Below are 24,427 nucleotides of genomic sequence, written 5' to 3' on the forward strand. Positions count from 1 at the left end.
GATAGAAAAACCTGTAGCTGATGCACTCCTACCCAAGAAGTAGTATTTAAAACTCACATTTTAAGCAATATCTAATTAGCTAACTTTAATAATAATAAACTCTTAGGAAAATATTTGAGTTACATAATATTTTAAATATTGAAAGCTTAACATTAAAAACACAAGTTAATAAATAATTTCTGATTTCAAATAGGAGAAAACAATAGTGGCTGATAGTCACAGTAGAATAGAAGAAGAATTATTATAAATATATGTGTCACTAAATACTTCAGACGTTTATTTGAAATACAATTGCTATTTTTAAATGGAAAGCGTGCAAACCAAGCAGATGGCTCAATATGAAGGACCTATGGAATGTGAATATCTAAACTCTGGGAGTAATTTCAACATAAAGTAATCAGAAACTCCCATTATACCTCTTTCACTATGACCAACTCCCAAAGATAGCTTAATTGAAAAACAATTAATACAACAAGTCTCTTCTCTTCCTTTCTCATTCTGCCGGCCAAGATGCCAAAAGGGAAGAAGGCCAAGAGGAAGAAGGTGGCTCCGGCCCCTGCTGTTGTAAAGAAGCAAGAGGCCAAGAAAGTGGTCAATCCTTTGTTTGAGAAACGGCCCAAAAACTTTGGCATTGGTCAGGACATCCAGCCCAAAAGGGACCTTACTTGATTTGTCAAATGGCCTCGATACATCAGACTTCAGTGTCAAAGGTCTATCCTGTACAAACATTTGAAAGTTCCACCAGCAATTAACCAGTTTACCCAGGCTTTAGATCGTCAGACAGCTACTCAACTGCTTAAACTAGCTCACAGATACAGACCTGAGACAAAACAAGAAAAGAAACAAAGGCTACTGGTTAGGGCTGAACAAAAAGCTGCAGGCAAAGGAGATGTCCCCACTAAGAGACCACCTGTCTTCAGACAGGTGTTAACACTGTTACTACCGTGGTAGAAAACAAGAAAGCACAGTTGGTAGTGATTGCACATGATGTGGACCCCATTGAGCTGTTGGTCTTCCTACCTGCCTTGTGCAGGAAAATGGGGGTTCCTTACTGTATTATCAAAGGTAAAGCCAGACTGGGTCGCTTAGTTCACCGAAAGACTTGCACGAGCATTGCCTTCAAACAGGTTAACCCTGAAGATAAAGGAGCCCTAGCTAAGCTGGTAGAAGCCATCAAAACCAATTACAATGACAGATATGATGAGATCCGTCGTCACTGGGGTGGCAATGTCCTTGGTCCGAAATCAGTGGCTCGTATTGCCAAGCTGGAAAAGGCAAAAGCTAAGGAACTTGCAACCAAATTGGGTTAAATGTATGTTTGATTTTTCCCTACATAAAAATAAAAATTTAAACAAAATGAAAAAAAAAGAAAGAAAGAAAGAAAGAAAAACAATTAATACTACAAAATCAATAATATAATAAAAATTTGATAAGGAAATTCCATGAGTTGAAGGAACTGTTTGGGTTTAAAAGCCATTCTAAAGAAATACATTGTCATTGTCTTGCATCTCATAGTAATCCTGCTAAAAAGGTAGACAATGTAAAGAAAAACCAAAATAATTAAGAACAAAGATTGATATTATATCCTTCTAATTTCCCATGACTTCTGAGGAAAAGTAAGATTATGACTGAGTTTCAAGATACTCTATACTCAGAAACTAAAGTTTGAATATTTTTCTGAGCAGGGGATTTAGAATTGGAAAAGAAGGATGATCTAGTGTCAAATACCTGGCTATGTTGCCAGGTTCAGATTAAAATGGAATTGGGAAATATTTAATAAAACATAATGCTAATTTGTGACCTTCTAAGTCAATGTGCAGTTCTTAAGGATCTGTTTCTATTTGAGTTTGTCACCATTAATCAAGTTCAATCCCCTTATTTTATAAAATAAAGATCATGCCCGAGGTCACAAAGAGTATGAGAGTATATTTGCAGGAACCTTGTAGTGCTGCATATTTTTATTAGAATTTTTCTAACCATAGTTCATAACTAGCCAATTGTTCTTTCTCTTAATTACACATATGCCGATTATGAGTCTAGTCTCTCCATCTTTTCCATTTTCTGAAAGTCCAAAGTGCATGTTAATAGACAAATGGTCCTAGTGTAATCATCAGAAAATAGCAAATTAAGTTTATGAAAAATTTTTCTAAGTCATGAAATGCCATACTATGTCACTAAGGTTACTATTCAAGCCTCATGTAGCCTAGCAATAAGTTACAACTCTAGATAAACTGACCAGCCCCTTGCTTTTTTTTTTTTTTTTTTTTTTTTTTGGTGGAATTACATGTTCTTCACCATGGATCTGCTCTCATACGGCAAATGAAGCAAAAAAAGAATTGTTCTGATTTAAATAAGTTTGCTGCAAACATTAGAGTTACAAATCTGGTACAAATCTGAAACTCTCAGCTATATTCACACTCCCTGTACATCACAAATAGCTTTGACACCTACTGTAAGTATCACCATAAATTACAGTGCATTATAACCTACATGGCAGAGAATCTGAATTTATCTTGTCTTTATTTAACAATAATGCTGAAATCATCATTAGTTAATGTTGCTTACACTATCTCTTACAGGCAATATCCAACTTGATGCTAGCCAAAATATGTTAGTGGACTGCTGTCACACTTTTAATTTAGCTTCATGCCACATAATCTTTGAATCTGATAGTGAATGGGAATGATTGGATGAAGTATTTCTCAGTATTGTCACATGATCTCTGTTTCCAGGACCAGGACCTTGAGAGGTCATTTGATCTCTGGAGGGATGAACTTTGAAACTGGGATACAGGAAGTTGCAGGAAGTGACATTGACCTATGGGAGGCAGCCAGCATTGATGACTATTGGTCAAAGATGGTTACTTCCTTTTAGTTTATCCAATGAGAAAGCTAGAGTCCTTTGCCTTTTAAACCCTGGCCAGGTTCCAGGCGCACTAGCACATTGCAGGGTCTGGATGCCTCTCAGGTGTGTCTGGGCCTCTCCCTGCAGGGATTAAATAAATGCTTTCTCTTTGTACCTGAAGATGTCTATGATTAGTTAACTGAGAAGGGGGTCTTGCACCCTGACTTGTTTCAAGCAAGACACACAATAGTGACAGCCTACTTCCAAAACCAAAAATTCCAATTTACATATAGGATACACCTAGTCTCAATATCACAAATCTTATACTGGCAGATAAGACAGTTTTCTAATAAACATCATTCTCTTGACACAGAAGCCTTCTAAATTAGTATTAGTATGTATAAGCATAATAAAGGCCTTAGTCAAATAAACAAAAGTTAACAGTGATACATGAGTGAAACCACTGACTAAATCTAAAAGAAAAAATCATTCACATTTGCACCTCAGGAATGTCAGAAAGTTTAGATTAAGCTGACTTTTCTTTTCCAAATTTTAGCTTCTCCTAATCACATATCCACACATCTCCACATATCCAATCACATATCCATGAAATGATAGAGCACTTTATCGCTAAATGACAAATTCAATCTCTTCCCTCCAATTCCAGGAAATGCAAAAGCATAAAAAGTACTTTAAGATAAGATCTGAGATAAAGATAGATAGTTTCTTGGGGGAAAGTAATGAAATGAGAAATGTTATCATATCCTCCTACTAAGACACTGGGAGGAGACAAGGAAAGACTTTACTAAACTTCAAAGTACTGCATCTGATCAAAGTTTCTTTTTTTTTTTTTTAAATTAGGAAAACTTGCAGATCATTCAAACTTATAAGAAGTGACATTGGAAGTGATACTGATGAGGTTTGGGGTCCCTTTTAAGATTCCTTTCTAATTGCCCAACCCATGGCTGACCTTGATTCACAAATCCTGATCAAAGGCATCCTTTGAATATCTGGGCCTAGCCCCCACTATCAGCTCAGCTTCCCCCAGCCCTCACCTGTTCTGAGCTATATGAAAAGTCCACCAGAACTTGGAACTGCCCACAATCTTTTGGGTATAAAAGAGATGAGCCAGAACTCCCTTGTTGCAGGAGCCCTCCCAGCCAACACATGGTATCCTTCCAGCCATGTAAGGGTTCCTGCCCGCCCAGAGGCCACCTTCGGCCGTGGCATATTTCTAACTGAGCTTTACTTCCAAATTCCTAAAATAAACCTTATATTTATCAATCTAGGTTTTTGGGCCTGTAAATTCATTTACAGGGGACACTGCGCCTCATGGATCTATGCACCAAGAAATTGGGTTCCCCCTTTCCTTTCCCCTCATTAGTTGGTGGCCCGCCCAGGGACCCTGAAAATTGTTACCCTGAAAACTAACCTTAACCTTTTCAAGTCTCTCAGAATCAATTTTCGTCCTTAGCAGCTCGAGCTGCTTCCGGGAAGAATATCTGTGTTCCTACCCTCGTCTCACTATCTCTAAAACATAGGGCACCCAGACCAGGTTTGGGGTGGGAGCAAAATCTCCTGTGGAGACTACTTCTCTTTTCGTTTTACTCTATCTCTAGAGGCCAGGCATTTCTAATCCCTTTATCTCGCCAGAAAAGCCTGCCCACAGGTTGCAACTCCAACACACAGGAGAGTGTCTCTTCACCCCTCCCCCCACCAGGGGGCCGTTCATTCTGAGGACCCCATCCCTCTCGGGGGTCCCAGGCCGGCAGTGTCCTTGATCTCTTCTGGGGGAGATATCTGTGTTTGAGCCCTTTCACACTCCACCGTAGTGGTCAGGCTATAGCCACGAGAAGATAGTCAATGGATCGGGGTGAACTTGGAGATGTGTCTCTACCCAACTGTGTGAGCTTCGTCACCGGAGAAGCACTGGGTAAGATAACATCTCTCCCTTCTCCCATCCTCTCTCTTTTCCAACCTCTCCCATGTGGCTTAACCTGCCATTTAAATGCTTCCATCCTGTCCCCTTCTCAGGGTACAGTGGGGAGGTTTGGGGACTCTTTTCAAGATCTCTAGAAACGCCCCTCTCATAGCTTCTACCTGGCTCTTAAAGGAGCCAAGGCTTCCAGCGCTCTCAGAACTAGCTTGTCCCATACCTTTTAAAATGGGACTCAGTTTCCTGCATTAGACCATGCTCTCTAGGAGGATTTTAAAACTGCCCATTTTCTTTCTAAGCCTCAGAGCATACTTACCTGCTCTCTAAAGCCTTTCTCTGTCTCAGTAACCTTGCAGGTAAGAACTCCTGACTTTTCTCTTAGTCCAGGACTTTTAACTCCTAGCACCCTCTCTATTTCTCTCAATTGGCATCCTATGCCTCCTCCCAACAGTTAAAAGATGCCCTTTCTAAGTTCTGGTCCTGGCCAGTCTAGAGCTTCAGCAAGGACATCTTTGTAATTTGGGCTGGGGAACAAAATTCTGAATCCAGGCAAATTAATTGTTAAGAGAGTGAAAATAGTTTCTTTTATCTTTCTCTCATCCTAACTGCAGTGGGAGGAGAATTAAGAGATTGAAACTATTAAAAAAAAAAAAAAAAAGTGCTCCTTAACTACTTTTAATTTGGCGCCTTGCTAGAATCTTTCTCTGTTCTGGTGTGCAACAGTTCTTTTTTTACTGTCTCAGTTTCCTTAAACTGTCTCTTTCTTTACTGAACTTCTCTGGTTTCATTCCAGGAAGCCAGGGATATAGAATAATAATAGACTCTCCCTCAAGCTGCCTTTTAGAGAATGGCTAAATTAACACCTGAATTCTATGCAGAGTTCCAATCTCTCTCTACTGGCCCAACCCCCAACTTGCTTCAGGAGTCACTTATCTCCAATTAAGATCTGACCTTTCTAAATGCCCCAAACGCCCCCACACCCTAATTACTAAAAGATGGGTGGGTGTAGGGTCTTTTGTCTTCCACTCACTATTCTCTGCATTAATGCTAGCTGCCTTCCTCTCCCTCTGCCTCTTCTAACAGAGTAGGGAGGGGCCACGTGGGATTTCTCCACCCACCTTTCACAGAAAAGTTTCTGAATGAGATAGGCTGGCTTCCAAATTAATCCATTTATTTTTTTAAAGATTCATTAAAACTGGGGGACTACTGTTTGATTATTGTTCTGTATGAGAAACTTTTTAACTATTGCTGTATAAACCTGTTTAACTATTGCTGCATAAAACTGACTATTGCTATTTCAGGAAATTTACTAGTCTGTTATGTATAATCTGATAATTTCTGTAAACAGGGGGGGATGGAAACTGAGATTTCAGCTTTTCTGAAGCCATTTGTAATGTGCTCTCCTGGCAGTTACAATTACTAGTCTGTCCTAGACCCAACAGAGTACCTTTGACCACTGTGCTTAGCAGTGTGAACTCTACCCGGCTCGCCTGCTCTGAGGCCTTCAAAGGTCTCTGGCCACAATCTCTTGAATCTATAGCTTAATAACCGGTAGCGCACTCAAGAACAGCCACGTGTAATCTTAAAAGCCTTTATTATACCTACTCACATAATGCCCTAACTGATGCCCTGACTTGTTGGTTCCCTAGTGAACACCTGGTCAGAAGACCCACGTGTTCACTACCAAATAGCATAAAGTGCTCTTCAGGAAGGTAGTAGGCAGTTAACAAATGCTTGTTGCATTGTATTTTAATTTATGAAATGAAGACACTTTTGAAGATTTTTCCTTTTATATATAATTCATCATTATATATATCATGTGTATGTATGCCTGTGGTGGTGCGTGTGCATATTGAAGATTTATATTGTGATTTATTTTTTTCTTCTACTTAGTACTCAATCTTAGGAAGCAGTATAAATCATTTGAGCAAGACACAAAATAGTTCATTTGAAAAGAAGTGCTCAGTGTAACTTACCTAGTATTTCTAAATGGAATTAAATTTGCTTTTCAACTTAAGTTTCTTTCCTTAACATCTTTTCATTTGATCCCATCTGTTGATGTTCTAAATCCCACTTATTTAAAAAACAGTTCACTTTATAGAACTGAACCACTGAAAGAATTTCAAAAGATGTTTGAAAATGTTACTGAATGATGCCCAAATTATTTTCCAAATCCTAATGTTTTCTTACAAAAGCAAAGCTGAACCAAAGAACTATCTGATTAATCATGAAAATGTTCTTTATTCATAACATATTAACTACATTATTTTAATTTTTGAAATTAGAAATAAAAGAAAAGTAAGCTTAAAGAAACAAAAAAGTAAACATTTAAACATCAATAGAAAAGGAAAAGACATCATTTGGATAGAAAAATGTACTAAATCATTTGAGTCCTGATAATCTTTATAAATGATTTTACTCTTTATCACAAGTAATATGGATATTCCTCCCTAAAAAGGCACAACACTGATCCTTTTTTGGTTTTGTTTTTTGTTTTTTTTGTTTTTTGGCTGAGGCAATTGAGGTTAAGTGGCTTGCCCAGTGTCACACAGGTAGAAAGTGTTAAGTGTGTGAGACCAGATTTTAACTCAGGTCCTCCTAACTTCAGTGCTGATGTTCTATGTATTGCACCACCTATCTGTCCCATGATCCTTGAAAAAGAAGTGTGTCTCAAATTTTGTTTATAATTACATACAATTTTACATATTACTAAATTAAATTTCAAATTTTTCAACAAAAGAATAAACATTGGTACATTGCCTTCTCTAATAACCCTATGTGCAATTGTCCTTTATGTATGCAGAAAAAAAGCCTCTGAGAGTTTCTGAATGTGTGAGGCTATTACTTCAGGGCTTTGACAGTTAGAAATATGATATGAGTGCCTAGAAAATCACTAAGTCCAGAAAAGATGGAAATTTAAGTCTCAACCACAAGAAAACATATAGTTAGGCATAATTTAGCTTCTCTGAAATGAAATCAATAGTGAACTATTGTTTCATTAATATTTCATTTTGTTTATAACAAGATATTTCATATTTATCAAAATATTTCATCATTTCTTTAATGAGTACACACATATACAAAAAATGTGTGATCAAATGTATTATTTATAGTCAAAAGTTTTAAAAGCATTATTGTTCTAAAGAATTTTTAATTCAGATTTTTTAGTATAGCTTGTAAATATAGAACTTGTAAGTTCCTAATTGTTATGTGATAGGGAAAACTTCACTAAACTATAGGCTAAAAACAGATTGACAAATTTATTAAAAATGTTATTTAATAAATGAATTCATTTCTTCAAATTCCCATTAACATTTTTAAATCCTCCCAGGAATTACTAATATTAAAACACCTCTCTCAACGTTTACAATTACCTCTCTTTTGATTTTTTCCTTTATTACATACATATTGAAAAACTTATGGTACAATATTGAAAGGGCACTTGAGTGTTTACACATTTAAGTTAAAGAATGGCATTTTTGATATTTGGGAATCCATCTACCAAAGAAAAGTCAGGAATTATATGAGAAAAATTACAAAACACTTGCCACAAAAATAAAATCAGATTTAAATAATTGGAAAGACATTCAGTGCTCTTGGATAGGCCGAGCGAATATAATAAAGATGACAATACTCCCCAAACTAATCTATTTATTTAGTGCTATACCAATCAGACTCCCAAGAAACTATTTTAATGACCTAGAAAAAATAACAACAAAATTCATATGGAAGAATAAAAGGTCAAGAATTGCAAGGGAACTAATGAAAAAAAACTCAGAGGAAGGTGGTCTAAGTGTACCTGATCTAAAGCTATATTATATAGCAGCAGTCACCAAAACCATTTGGTATTGGCTACAAAATAGACCGGTAGATCAGTGGAACAGATTAGATACAAAGGACAAAAAAGGGTACATCTATAGCAATCTAATCTTTGACAAACCCAAAGATTCCAACATTAGGGATAAAAATTCATTATTCGGAAAAAACTGTTGGGAAAACTGGAAATTAGTATGGCAGAAATTAGATATGGATCCACACTTAACACCATATACCAAGATAAGATCAAAATGGGTCCATGATTTAGGCATAAAGAGGGAGATAATAAATAGATTGGAGGAACAGAGGATAATCTACCTCTCAGACTTGTGGAGGAGGAAGGAATTTATGACCAGAGGAGAACTAGAGATCATTATTGATCACAAAATAGAAGATTTTGATTACATCAAACTAAAAAGTTTCTGTACAAATAATCCTAATGCAAACAAGATTAGAAGGGAAGTAACAAATTGGGAAAATATTTTTAAAAACAAAGGTTCCGACAAAGGTCTCATTTTCAAAATATATAGAGAACTGACCCTAATTTATAAGAAACCAAACCATTCTCCAATTGATAAATGGTCAAAGGATATGAACAGACAATTCTCAGAGGAAGAAATTGAAACTATATCCACTCACATGAAAGAGTGTTCCAAATCACTACTGATCAGAGAAATGCAAATTAAGACCACTCTGAGTTACCACTACACACCTGTCAAATTGGCTAAGATGACAGGAACAAATAATGATAAATGTTGGAGGGGATGTGGGGAAACTGGGACACTAATACATTGCTGGTGGAGTTGTGAAAGAATCCAGCCATTCTGGAGAGCAATCTGGAATTATGCCCAAAAAGTTATCAAACTGTGCATACCCTTTGACCCAGCATCGCTACTACTGGGATTATATCCCAAAGAAATACTAAAGAGCGGAAAGAGACATATATGTGCCAAAATGTTTGTGGCAGCTCTTTTTGTTGTAGCTAGAAACTGGAGGATGAATGGATGTCCATCAGTTGGAGAATGGTTGGGTAAATTGTGGTATATGAAGGTTATGGAATATTATTGCTCGGTAAGAAATGACCAGCAGGAGGAATATAGAGAGGCCTGGAGAGACTTAAATCAACTGATGCTGAGTGAAATGAGCAGAACCAGAAGATCACTGTACACTTCAACAACAATGCTGTATGAGGATGTATTCTGATGGAAGTGGAAATCTTCAACATAAAGAAGATCCAACTCACTTCCAGTTGATCAATGATGGACAGAGGTAGCTGCACCCAGAGAAGAAACACTGGGAGGGGAATGAAAATTGTTAGCACTAATATCTGTCTGCCCAGGTTGCATGTACCTTCGGAATCTAATGTTTATTGTGCAACAAGAAAGTGATATTCGCACACATGTATTGTACCTAGACTATATTGTAACACATGTAAAATGTATGGTATTGCCTGTCGTCGGGGGGAGGGAATAGAGGGAGGGGGGGTAAATTGGAAAAATGAATACAAGGGATAATATTATAAAATATATATATATATATATATATAAAATAAAAAATAAAAAAAAAAAAATTAAAAAAAAAAAAAAAAAAAAAAAAAAAAAGAATGGCATTTTTGGCTATATGAGATCCAAGTAAGAATAGTATTTACATTATCTTTAAAAAACAGAAATTAAATAGAATTAATTACTATTTAATCAGTTTTCAATGTGAAATTACTTTTTCATTAAATAACATTATGGAAAGGAATAATAGTTAGAAGCTAACAATATCATGGTGTTTATTATCATTTTAACTTTTCAGGCCTCAGTTGCCTCATCAGGGAACTATGAGGCTCTAAAACCTCTTCTAGCTTCTAGATTCTATGACTGTATTTAATAGAAATTATCTTAAAAATAGAAAAATATAGTATGATGAAAAACACCTTTTTTATTAGTGACATCTTTCTATTCTTCACCATTCATCCTCGTTAAATAGTGAGAAATGGCTTACACATTTAATGCAAGTCCTTTTTAGACAAAGACAATTTATGTCAACACGAAGCAATGTATGGAAAGTGTCTCACATAGCACAAATCTTTCATATCCTTTCAAGTAACTAGAAAATATTGTTTGCATATGAAATGCAACAGATATGGAAAATATTTATATCATGTTATGACAATTTCATTATGTCATTATGACAAGATCAAGTATCAGAGATTGACCAATCTTGGAAAATTAATCAAAGACGATTAAAACTTTCAGCTAATAAGAGTGAATATTAAAAGTTCAACAAAATCTCTATTAATAAAAGTTTATACAACTCAAAAAACTTTTCTCTAAAGACAGGATGAAAGTTCTTCTTAAATGTCTTTTACTTCTGAGTTAATAAATATAAAAAGAAACTACTTAAAGTATTAAAATGGACTGCTAATTATAGATAATTTTTTACAATCTATAGGGACATTAAAATCATGCCATTTATTTAAAAATATTCTTCCTGACTGTCAAGAAAGCTTTTAAGAATGATTTTCAGACTGCAACTTAAAAGGAAATTTTACCTAGATGAAACCAAATATCTTTCTGTAACAGAGTGATTTAAATTTGTGAAAAGAGAGGCATGTCAGGCATAAATTGCCTCTTGTCTTTTGATATTTTAGAGGATCCATTAGTTATCATGTCTTGACAGAATATACCCACCTTGCAGAGATGGCACCACACCAAGTCTATACTAATACGTTTTGTGATTGTTCCATATTTTCTACTATAGTGATCATTTTGTCCTTGTTTTCTTTCTATTATTTACCATATTTTTGTTAGTAAAAGGATTAAGTTACTTAACAAAAAGAATTTAAAATTTGTAGTTCTCTCGTGGAAAAAAAATGGTACATATTTTAAGATTTAAAGTTCGCAGATTTTTTGAAATGCTTAAGTATTCCATACTAAAATATTCTTGGTTTGAAAATTTCTGAAAATATATGAAAATTGTGAAAATGTCTAAAAAGAATATATATATATCTTGCTTCATCAATTTATACCTTTAATACATGCTCTTCATACCTGATAAATATGAAAAAATATTTTTAAATATTGAATGTAAAAAGGTAGAATATAAAAAGAATGAAAATCAAATTTAATGAATAATTTTTAAAAAAGATAATGTATTCCTTCATATGATATGTTTTAGCCCCCGTGATAAAACAGGGGTTTATTTACAAATTTGATCACAATGTCACATAACTAAAGGAATGATCTTCAGATCCACAGTATGCTACAAAATAACATTTTTTTTTACACTGTAACTTCCACAAAACACAAATCTACTTTTTATTTGAAAAGACTAAGAAATAGAGTTGTATAACACTAGAGCCAATAATTGGTTTCCTTTTCCACTAGGGCCCCTGATTGTATGTATACTTACAAAGAACCCAAATTTAAAAGAGGCAAATTAGACTCAATTTCTTAACCAAATTAAGATATAGCTTAGGTCTAGGGGTTCCCTAAAGAGTCACAAAACTCAGACTATAAAAGAAAATATACAATATGGATATCAAGTAAAGGTTTTATTTCCTTCAATGAAAAAAAATTTTAAATTAAAACGATTCATTAAATGACATTAACAAGTGATTTGGTCATGTTATAGGAGATCAAATAAAAACATAAATGTAGTTGGAACCAAGAAACATAAGTAGTGATAAGGGAAAAGAGAAAGGACTCAGGGTACACTCCTTAGAAGAAATCAATTGGCCACGGGATAGGAATCCTGAATTTATATCTCAATTCTTTTCTGCCCCACATGCAAATTCCAAGTTTTCTAACCAGCCAGATATGGCTCTTTACTCCTTTCAAGTTCAGGTTGATTCAGTCACTGATCATCTCTGGATACAATCAGGTAAAGATTTCTCAGAGGCTAAAAGACTTTAGGCCTAAGTTTCAGGAAGTCACATGATCCTTATTTTCAAAAAGCTGTAGGGCAGAAAAGATCAGAATCTATAGCTAAGCTTCAGGAAGTTAACTGACAGACAGGAAGTAGATATCATTGCTGACCATTGGTCAATGGTTACTTCCTTTTCAATCTATCCAATGAATTAACAAAAGGTGGGGAATGAACCCAAGTCTTTTTGCTATGTAAACCATTCCCTGTTTCCAGCCCAGGACCACATAACATTCTGGACTGTTGAGTAGCTGTGCTGGGACCTCTCCATGCAAGAAATGAATAAATGCTTCCATTTATATCTGAAGATGCCTCTGAGTAATCAATCTGGGTAAAGGGAGATCTAGCACCTTGTCTCACACATCATCTTTGAAATGTGTTATAATTTCAAGTAACACTTTCTGTAGAGAGCCGGAACTCTGGAGAAGTATACTTGAAACAAGAATACCTTCACCAACAAGGTGTTAACTCAATGTAAATGAGATAATGGTTTCCTAATTCACATATATCTAGTATGATATAATGATATAAACACTTTGGTTGGCATATACTAAGTGTGCTGTAATGATATAATTGTAATAGGGTATTTAAGGGCTGAGGGAACTAGGGACAGAGTCAGTCAGACTGAATAGACTATGAAGGAGACAGACTAAGTCAGATTGCAACAGACTGTGAAGGAGACAAACTGTGAGAATAAAGACGTTAGACTCTATTTCTGACTAAGCTCGAGGTGACCATCCTGCTGAAATCAAGATCTATTTGGTGGAGCTCCAGAAAGCTAGGCAAGATATTACATTTTGGCACCCAACATAAGGCACTAAAAGAAACACATTACATTTTGAGGCTGTGGATGTAAGGATCTGCACTCAGCTATTCAATTGAGTTCAGTGGAGAAGTCCCTATGACCTGGAGATAGGTAGAGTAAACTAATCACAGTTTTTCAACTGAAATGGGGCAAATACTAAGAAAAGAGCCTTCCTGACCACAAGGAAAGTGTGTAAATGCATAGTTAGGTTAATAAAGAAGCAACACTTGTTGCTAACTTGGAAGCAGATTACTGGACTCTTAAATATATTTGATGCACCTCTCCTTGACTCTCTAAGGAAGAAAAATTAGAGCCAGATATGTGGAAAGTAGTGGGAGAGCAACTAATTAAATATTACAATGCTAAAGGTCCTGATTCAATTCCTAAGAAATCATTCTATATATACAACATAATACAACTGGCTTTAAGGAATTCCACAAGTTTTAAAATAAGGAAAAAATTTGATGTGGACAGCCAGACAAGGAAGTATGACTAGAAAGAGCCAAAAAAAAAAAAAAAAAAAAAAAAAAAGAGCTGTGTAGATTGTTGATGAACCTAAAAAGTATGGTGCTTCTCAGCAGGAGATCTTTGGGCATTTCCCATCTCCTGACCTTCCCCCCTCAATTTTGCCTTCTTGGATGGAGAGAAGAGGAGGAATGGAAGGGACAGTGACACTGGCAGCACCCATGTAGCAGTTTTGTCTACCACCAATGACACTAATACAAAAAGTATTAGTTAAAGCCAAAGAAGAAGAACAGGAATACATCTGATTTGAGAAAAGAAGCATACCCTGTGATTGAAGAGTTTGATTCTTCAGGTCAAAAAAGAAGATACACTGCTTTAAATCTGGAAATTATCAAAGATCTGAAAAAGGCTTGCAGTCTTTATGGATCTATATAATATTATGTTAAGATGGTATTACAGAATTTGGCTTATGAAATTTTAACCCCTAGTGATTGGAAATCTATAGTAAGGACATGTGTAGAACCTGAACAAAACTTGTTATGGTTTTCTGAATATAGTGAACTCTGTAGGATGCAAGCCCAATGAAACAGGCAACCTGGAGTTAATATACTAGTCACTTCTGACCAACTAACAGGTGTAAGTCATTATGCTGACACTTTAGCAAAGATTAATTACCCTATAGTAGCACGTGGGCAAATTGCTGCTGCTGCTAACAAACCATGGGGCACCATGCCAGAAAGACACAAAAATAGCACAAGGTACAAATGAACCCTTTGCTGATTTCTTGGGATTGTTTGCAGACAGCTGTCATGCGAACTATTAGTGAAAATGGAGCAAAAGACATTATGATAGACAATTTGTTAGAGAAAATGCTAATGAGGTTTGCAGAAAATTTATACTAGGACTACACAAGGATTCTCCTTTAGAGGAGATCATAAGACACTGTGCAACAGTGTACACAAATACCTTTTATACCCAGGCTATGATGAACATGGGAAAACAGGGTCACTTTTAGCAAGGGACTAAAAAGAGACTGGTCATTGCTTTCATTGTGGTAAAGCAGGCCATCTGAAAGCTCAATTCCGGCAAACAAGACAGGGTAGGAGAACAAGACCCAAAACCCTATGTCCAAAATACAACAGAGGCTTCCATTGGCCATCAGAATGTAGATTGACTCAGGGAAACAGGGGGAAGTGGGGGCCAGGTCCAGTGCCGCGGGCAAAAAAAAAACTTGGTTTGCAGCTAATGTTACACCCAAAGAGTCTTTAGAAGTTCAGCCAAGAAGCAACCTGGTGAGAAAAAGGGATTACAATTGAGGAGAATAGTGTTGTATGCAGCTGGGACAACTGAGATAGCCCCTAGAGAGGTGAAATCTGTCCCTGTCCATAGAGGTGCCTTTGGATCCCTTGCCTCCAGGAACAGTAAGCTTGACCACTTCACCTCCTGAGAGTACTTACAAAACAGTGTCCTTCCATACACTGATGTGGGAAACTGGGGAATGTGTAGCTAATATCCCAGTCACTAATACAGGTAGACCACGTGTGACTTATCAACTAGGAGAAGTAGTAGCATCAGGTTTACTGACACAGACTCCTAATAGGCAATTTGGTTATATTTGCCAGGATTTTGATGCCCAGCAACACAATCCAGGAATATTCTGGACTGCACCTGTTACAGCTGACCATCCTATGCTCACTATCTATGTAAGTGGCAAACCACTGAAAGGGTTGATAGACACACATGAAGATCTTACACTCATTAGAGGTGCCAACTGTCCCAGCTGTTTCTGCAGAAAGAATTTACAAGTGTAGATATGTTGTCTTGGCAGCAAGCCAGGATCAACAGAGAAGCTGTCAACACAGGAGGTAAAGAATAAAACCCTGGAAAGCTAGGGTCTCTCCAGACCTGGCCACCCCCACCCGCAGTGTCTCAGGAGGCTCTTAGAGCCTCAGAGTCTTAGAGCTCAGACGCAGCTCAGTCATTGCTGTCCTGTCTGAAAAAATGAGCAAAAAATTAAAAGGATTCTAACCACTGATAGCTTCTATATAGATAGAGAGCAGACTTTAAACCCTGAGGAGACTAAAAACATACTATCTCCAAATGAATCCCCAAAGGGGTATATGATCTGGTCCTCAGCAGGCAAGACTCTCATAGAAGAAATTAAAAAGACTCTCACAAGAGAGCTAGAAGAAAAATGGGAAAAGGAAAGGGAAGCTTGGCAAGAGAGTCTAGATAAGTCGTCCCACTCATTTAAAGATAGAATGGATAAAGAAATTAAATCCTTGAAAAACAGAATTAGTGAGTTAGAAAAAAAATAGCTCTCTAAAAAATAAAATTGGGGAAATGGAAAAAAAAATTCCATAGAACAAAACAATTCATTTAAGAACTCAATTGGACAATTAGAAAAAGATGAAAAAAAAAAAAAGTGAGTGAAGAAAATATTTCATTGAAAATCAGAACTGACCAAATGGAATTGAATGACTCAAAGAGACAACTAAGAATCAGTAAAGCAAAACCACAAGAAAATGAAACAATGGAAAAAAAGTTCAAATACTTTCTTGGGAAAACAACACACCTGGAAAATAGATCTAGGAGAGACAATCTGAGAACTATTGGATTCCCTGAAAAATATGATGACAAAAAGAGCCTGAACATCCTTTTCCAGGAAATTATCTAAGAGAATTGCCCAGAAGTCATAGAAACAGAGGTCGAATAGACACTGAAAGAATTCATCAATCATCTACTGTAAGGGACCCTAAAATCAAAACTCCAAGAAATATAGTGGCCAAATTGCAGAACCATCAAACCAAAGAAAAAATATTACAAGCTATTAGAAAAAATCAATTCAAATATAGAGGAGGCACAATAAGGATTACCTAGCAGCATCCACAGTAAAGGACTGAAAGGCCTGGAATCTGATATTCTGAAAAACTAAACAACTTGGTATGCAGCCAAAAATAACTTACCCAGCCAATGGACATTCAACAAAATAAGTGAATTTCATCTATTTTTGATGAAAAAAAACTGGATCAAAACAAAAAGGTTGATCTCCAACTATAAAACTTAAGAGATTCCTAAAAACGTAAAAGGAAATCTATATTTCTGCTATGAAGATACATAATGAAGATATTTTGTTCTAGAAAATCTCAGATGAAAGGAAATCATACCAGAAAAAGGGTAAAGTTGGAGTACTACATCTCACGAAGAGGTAAAGGTAACCTATTATATCTGAGAGAAAGAATGGAGGGGGATGAATATAATGTATATCACATTCTCATCAGAATTTTGGCTTAAAGAGAAAAATATAGACATATTTGATTTTTATAGTGAAGCTCCTTCCGCTTCATTGAAAAGTAGGAGGGGAAAAGTGAAAAGGTAAACAGAAGGGAATACAGAAATTGTGAGGAAAAAGGGGAAAATAGAGAGAGGGACTATAAGATGGGGGGTAGGATACTAAAAAGGAAGGGCTGTGAGAAGCAAGTAGTGCTCACAAGTTTAATACTGAGGAGGAGGGGAAGGGAAAATGAAAGGAGAAAAGCATAAGCATGGGTTAACAAGATGGCAAGTAATACAGAATTGGTAATTTTAACCATAAATGTGAATGGGGTAAACTCTCCCATAAAGAGAAAGCGATTAGCTGACTGGATTAAAAGTCAGAATCCTACCAGATGTTGTTTACAGGAAAGACACCTGAAGCAAGATGATGCATACAGAATAAAGGTAAAAGAATGGAGCAGAATCTACTACACTTCAGGTGAAGTAAAAAAAGCAGGGGTAGCCATCCCCATCTCAGATCAAGCAAAAGCAAAAATTGATCTAATTAAAAGAGATAAGGAAGGGCACTTTATTTTGCTAAAGGGTAGCATAGATAATGAAACAATATCAATACTAAACATATATGCCCAAAGTGGTATAACATCTAAATTCCTTAAGGAAAAGTTAAAGAGAACTGGAAGATGAATTAGACAGCAAAACTATAATATAGTGCACCTTGCACTCTCAGAATTAGATAAATCAAACCACAAAATAAATAAGAAAGCACTCAAAGAGGTAAATAGAATACTAGAAAAGTTAGATATAATAGATCTTTTGAGAAAACTAAATGGAGAAAGAAAGGAGTTCATTTTCTTCTCAGCAGTTCATGCTACCTATTGACCAGAAATTGACCAGATAATAGGATATATAAAATCCTCAAACTCAAATGCAGTAAGGCAGAAATAGTAAATGCATCCTTTTCAGACCACGATTCAACGAAAATTACATTCAATAAAAAGCCAAGGGAAAATAGACCAAAAAATAAGTGGAAACAAAATAATCTCATACTGAAGAATGATTCTGTGAAACAGCAAATCATAGACATAATTAATAACTTCACCCAAAAATGACAATAATGAGACATCATACCAAAATATGTGGGATGCAACCAAAGCGGTAATAAGAGGAAATTTTATATCTCTAGAGGCCTACTTTCATAAAATAGAGAAAGACAAGGTTAATGAATTGGGCTTACAACTAAAAATGCTAGAAAAGGACCACATTTAAAATCCCCAGACAAACACTAAACTTCAAATTCTAAAAATAAAAGGAGAGATTAATAAAATTGAAAGTTAAAAAAGTTATTGAATTAATTAATAAAACTAAGAGTTGGTTCTATGAAAAAAACAACAAAATACGCAAACCCTTAGTAAATCTAATTTAAAAAAGGAAAGAGGAAAATGAAATTGTTAATCTTAAAAATGAAAAGGGAGAACTCGCCACTAATGAAGAGGAAATTTGAGCAATAATAGAGTTACTTTGCCCAACTTTATGCCAATAAATTCGATAACTTAAATGAAATGGAAGAATTCCTTCAAAAATATAGCTTGCCCAGATTAACAGAGAAGAAGTAAATTGGTTAAAATTTAATTTAGAAAAATTTCTTTAGAAAAAGATTAAAATTAAGGTTAAAATTTAATTTTAGAAAAATTTCTTTAGAAAAAGAAATAGAACAAGCTATTAGCCAACTCCCTAAGAAAAAGTCCTCAGAACCAGATGTATTTACATGTAAATTTTACCAAACATTTAAAGAACAATTAACTCCATGTTATATAAACTATTTGAAAAAATAGGGATTGAAGGAGTCCTACCAAATTCCTTTTATGATACAGACATGGTACTGATACCTAAACCAGGTAGACTAAAAACAGAGAAAGAAAATTATAGACCAATCTCCCTAATGAATATTGATGCTAAAATCTTAAATAAAATATTAGCAAAAACATTACAGAAAATCATCCCCAGGATAATACACTATGATCAAGTAGGATTTATACAAGGAATGCAGGACTGGTTCAATTTTAGGAAAATTATTAGCATAATTGACTATATCAATAACCAAATTAACAAAAATCATATGATCATCTCAATAGATGCAGAAAGAGTATTTAACAAAATCCAACAACCATTCCTAATAAAAACACTTGAGAGTATAGGAATAAAAGGACTTTTCGGTAAAATAGTCAGGAGCATGTATTTAAAACTGTCAGTAAGCATCATATATAATGGGGATGAACTGGAACCTTTCCCAGTAAGATCAGGAGTAAGAGTGCTACTATCATGATTACTAATGCATTTTGTATTAGAAATGCTAGTCTCAGGAATGAGTCAAGAAAGAGAATAAAGGAATTAGAGTAGGTAATGAGGAAACCAAATTATCACTCTCTGCAGATGATATGATGGTATACTTAGAGAACCCCAGAGATTCTACTAAAAAGCTACTAGAAATAATTCACAACTTTAGCAAAGTTGCAGGATACAAAATAAATCCACATAAATCCTCAGCATTTTTATACATCACCAACAAAATCCAACAGCAAGAGATACAAAGAGAAACTCCATTCAAAATAACTGTCAACAGTATAAAATATTTGGGAAGCTATCTATCAAAAGAAAGGCAGGAATTATATGAGCAAAATTACAAAACACTTTCCACACAAATAAAGAAAGATTTAAATAACTGGAAAAATATTAAGTGCTCTTGGATAGGCCGAGCAAATATAATAAAGATGACAATATTCCCTAAGCTATTCTATTTATTTAGTGCTATACCAGACTCCCAAGAAATTATTTTAATGACCTAGAAAAAAAATAACAACAAAATTCATATGGAAGAATAAAAGGTTGAGAATTTCATGGGAATTGATGGAAAAAAAAAAAATCAAATGAAGGTGGCTAGTTGTACCTCATCTAAAACTGTATTATAAAGCAGCAGTCACCTAAACCATTTGGTATTGGCTAAGAAATAGATTGGTTGATCAGTGGAATAGGTTAGGTTCACAAGACAAAATAGTTGATAATTATAGCAAGCTAGTGTTTGACAAACCCAAAGATCCCAACTTTTGTGATAAGAATTCATTATTTAACAAAAACTGTTGGGAAAACTGGAAATTATTACGGCAGAAATTAGGCATGGACCCACAATTAACACCATATAGCAAGATAAGATCAAAATGGGTCCATGATTTAGGCATAAAGAATGAGATCATAAATAAATTAGAGGAACATAAGATAGTTTACTTCTCAGACTTGTAAAGAAGGAAGGAATTTGTGACAAAAGAACTAGAATTATTGATCACAAAATAGAAAAATTTGATGACATCACATTAAAAAGTCTTTGTACAAACAAAACTAATACAAACAAGATTAGAAGGGAAGCAACAAACTAGGAAAACATTTTTACACTTAAAGGTCTGATAAAGGCCTCATTTCCAAAATATATAGAGAACTCTAATTTATAAGAAATCAAGCCACTCTCTAATTGATAAATAGTCAAAGGATATAAACAGACAATTTTCAGATGATGAAATTGAAACTATATCCATTCATATGAAAGATTGTTCCAAATCACTATTGATCAAAGAAATGCAAATTAAGACAACTCTGAGATACCACTACATACCTATCAGGATTGGGTAAGATGACAGGAAAAAATAATAATGAATGTTGGAGGGGACATGGGAAAAATGAGATACTCATGCATTGTTGGTGGAGTTGTGAAAGAATCCAACCATTCTGGAGAGCAATCTGGAATTATGCCCCAAAAGTTATCAAACTCTGCATACCCTTTGATCCAGCAGTGCTACTACTAGGCTTATATCCCAAAGAAATACTAAAGAAGGGAAAGGGACCTGTATGTGCCAAAATGTTTATGACAGCCCTTTTTATAGTGGCTAGAGACTGGAAAATTAATAGATGCCCATCAACTGGAGAATGGTTGGGTAAACTGTAGTATATGAATGTTATGCAATATCATTGTTCTGTAAGAATTGACCAGCAGGATGAATACAGAGAGTCTTGGAGAGACTTACACCAACTGATGCTGAGTGAAATGAGCAGAACCAGGAGATGATTATACACTTCAACAACAATACTGAATTAGGATATATTCTAATGGAAGTGGATATCTTTGACAAAGAGAAAATCTAATTCAGTTCCAATTGATTAATGATGACAGAATTAGTTACACTTAGAGAAGGAACACAGGGAAATGAGTATAAACTGTTTGCATTTTTTGATTTCTTCCCAGGTTATTTTAACCTTCTGAATATAATAAAGATGACAATATTTCTTCCTGTGCAACAAGAAATTCGGTTCTACACACATATATTGTATCTACCATATACTATAACATATTTAACATGTATAAGACTGCCTAACATCTAGGGGAAGGGGTGGAGGGAAGAAAGGGAAAAATTGGAACAGAAGTGAGTGCAAGGGATAATGTTGTTAAAAATTAACCATACATATGTACTGTCAAAAAAGTTATAATTATAAAATAAAAAAAAGAAAATTAAAATTAAAAAAAGGAAAAAAAGAAAAGAAAGAAAAGCACTTCCAAATGTTATGTTGTTACATTACATGCACCTGGGAGCAAGTGTTAAGAAGCATGTCTACAAAAGATCATAGAAACACTGAGGAAATACAAATTGCATATTCCTCCAGAAAAAATTCAAACACATGCTCCTTTTCAATATTTAGGATATGAAGTATATCCTAAGGTGTTTGCAGTACAAAAACTTTAAGAACAGAAAAGTTGAACACTTTAAATGACTTCTAGCAATTGATAGGAGATATCCAATGGATACGTCCAATGTTAGGCTTAACTACCTATCAATTACAACCATTATTTAAATTTTAAGGGGAGACAGTGCTTTAGACTCATCACACAAGCTTACAAAAGAAGCTAACTAGGCTTTGAGAGAAGTTGCATCGGCTTTATCCAATGTGGTTGAAAGAGATACTTAAAAACCTTTGGAAATAACAGTTTTTGCTACACAAGAGGCACCCACAGCAGTCCTTCAATAGGAGACAGTTGTGATAGAGCAGGTGAACTTCCCTGCACAACCAGAACAAAGCCTTACACCTTACCCAGTACTTGTGGCTAGAACTTTATTAAAGGCCATTAAATCAGTAGTACAATGAGGGATAAGACCTGACAAGATATACACCTTTTATACCAATGCACATATTAATGTATGCTATGAAACTATCCCAGAGTGGCAAATTTTATTGGCCACTCTGAATTTTACATACAGGTGTCCAATAACGATATGCTGGCTATTACATAATTGGCAATGGATTTTTGAAGAAAAGGTTTCTAATGTTCCTTTTAAAGGACCAACTACCTTTACAGATGCACCCAAACATAACATTTGTGTTGTATACTCTCAAAACTTAACTATAAAGAGAGCAGTCAGAACTCCTTTTCAGTCCACTCAGCAGAATCAATTGTATGCAATCAAGCTTGCTCTTACTTATTATCCAGGAGCTGTAACTATAATATCTCATTCAGCCTATTCAGTAGGTGTGGTACAAAGAATTGCCACAGCCCAAATAAAATTTGTAGCCTCTAATATATATCAGTTCTTTAAGGAATGTCAAGAGCAAGTGAGAAAGCATCCAGGTAAGATTTATATTTTTCATGTCCACTCTTATAGCGGAGTTCCAGATCCTATTTTTGATGAAAATTCAAAGGCAGATGGCCTTCTAACCATGTTAGCCAATACCCCTTTATTTCAAGCAGCCCAAGAATATCATTCTAAATATCATCAGGCTGTTTGAACTTTACATTTGCAATTTGTGATTACAAAAGAAGAAACTAGGAGCATAGTAAAAGGCTATACAGCTTGCCTTCCTTTCCACATTCCTACACTCCCTCCAGGGAAGAACCTATCTGGCTTGAGACCCAATGAATTTTGGCAAATGGACCCATTATAAATCTTTTGATTGTCTGTCTTTTATCCATGTTGTAGTAGACACCTTTTCAGGATTTCCTTTTACAATACCAGCAACAAAAGAGACAAGTGGTCACTGAATTCCTTTAAACAGATAATGGACCTGCATATACTTCTAAACATTTTGCACACTTTTGTGCACAGTATCAGATTTTACACACCACTGGCATACCTTTTAATCCTCAAGGAAAGACAATAATAGAGAGGAGAAACGGAGACATCAAGACACTTCTCCAAAAACAAAAGAAAGGGGGAGCTAAAGGTAACCCTAGAGAACTTTTAAATCTAGCTCTTTATACTATTAACTTCTTGATTTTTGACAAAGATGCACTGGCTCCGGTGGGTACATTTTATAACCCACTGGAAGGACAGTGTCCAGTGCAAGCAGATCCACTGTCTTTAGATAATCTCCAGGTGATGTGGAGAGATCCAAAAAGTGGTGAATGGAAGGGAACAGATAGGTTAACTGCTTGAGGGAGAGGATTTGCTTGTATTTCTAGAGAAAGAAGGAATCAGATGGGTACCAACAAGCCGTATTTGCCTTGTCCATTACAGAAAAAAAGAGAAGACCCTTGAAACAAAGGAAAAGACTCAAGAAACATCAGATGGTTCCATCTCTGATTATGTGTGCCACTGAAAAAGCATGACAGTGAATATCAAAAATTGTTGATGAAACTACTGCAGGACTTCAAACTTGCAGGAATCATTGCATTCATTGACACATAAAGTAAGGGACAACAGATTGGTTTTGGACTATTTCTAGGACTTATGGACATGTATAATTCCTCATGTTGACTCATATTGTTACATGTGTTATATTACTATGTGTTTGTGTAATACCTCCTATCTTGATGGATTTATGTATTCCCATTTCAAGTAAGACCCTTCAACCCTAAGGAAATCTGCTAACAATATCTGGTTTGCTGTTCTCACCTCTCTAAGAAGTCAGAGAGAATGTGATCACCTCTTTTTTTGGTGTTTTCATCTCCCTTCCTGAGAAGTCAGGGAGGGGAGCATGATCACCTCCTTTTTGATGTTTTCATCTCTTTTCCTGATGAGTATATACTCAGTATGCTGTAATGATGTAATTGTAATAGGATATTTAAGGGCTGAGTCAGTCAGAGTTGAAGAGACTGTAGAGATAGACTAAGACTGCAACAGACTGTGAAGGAGACAGACTGTAAGAATAAAGACTTTAGACTCTATTCATGACTATCCTCATGGAGACTATCCTGCTGAGACCAAGACCTGTCCAGAGGACCTCCAGAAAGCTAGCACAGAGCTACCACTAATGAAAGAACTCTAAAACATCCCAAGTGTTGTGGCGGTTATTTCTTTTAATAAAACTTACATTATATATTAATAAAATAAATCTGT

General features: G+C 35.4%; 1 protein-coding gene and 1 pseudogene across 1 annotated transcript in view; one reads left to right on the top strand and one right to left on the bottom strand.

The window, feature by feature from the left end:
• ROBO1 (roundabout guidance receptor 1) overlaps window positions 1–24,427 on the bottom strand; it is a 582,961-nt gene that overhangs the window by 314,682 nt on the left and 243,852 nt on the right. The window lies entirely within an intron of this gene.
• Window positions 470–1,370, top strand: LOC141560941 (large ribosomal subunit protein eL8 pseudogene; annotated as a pseudogene).

The sequence above is a fragment of the Sminthopsis crassicaudata genome, chromosome 3 (genome assembly GCF_048593235.1).
Source record: "Sminthopsis crassicaudata isolate SCR6 chromosome 3, ASM4859323v1, whole genome shotgun sequence".
NCBI classification, from domain to species: Eukaryota; Metazoa; Chordata; class Mammalia; order Dasyuromorphia; family Dasyuridae; genus Sminthopsis; species Sminthopsis crassicaudata.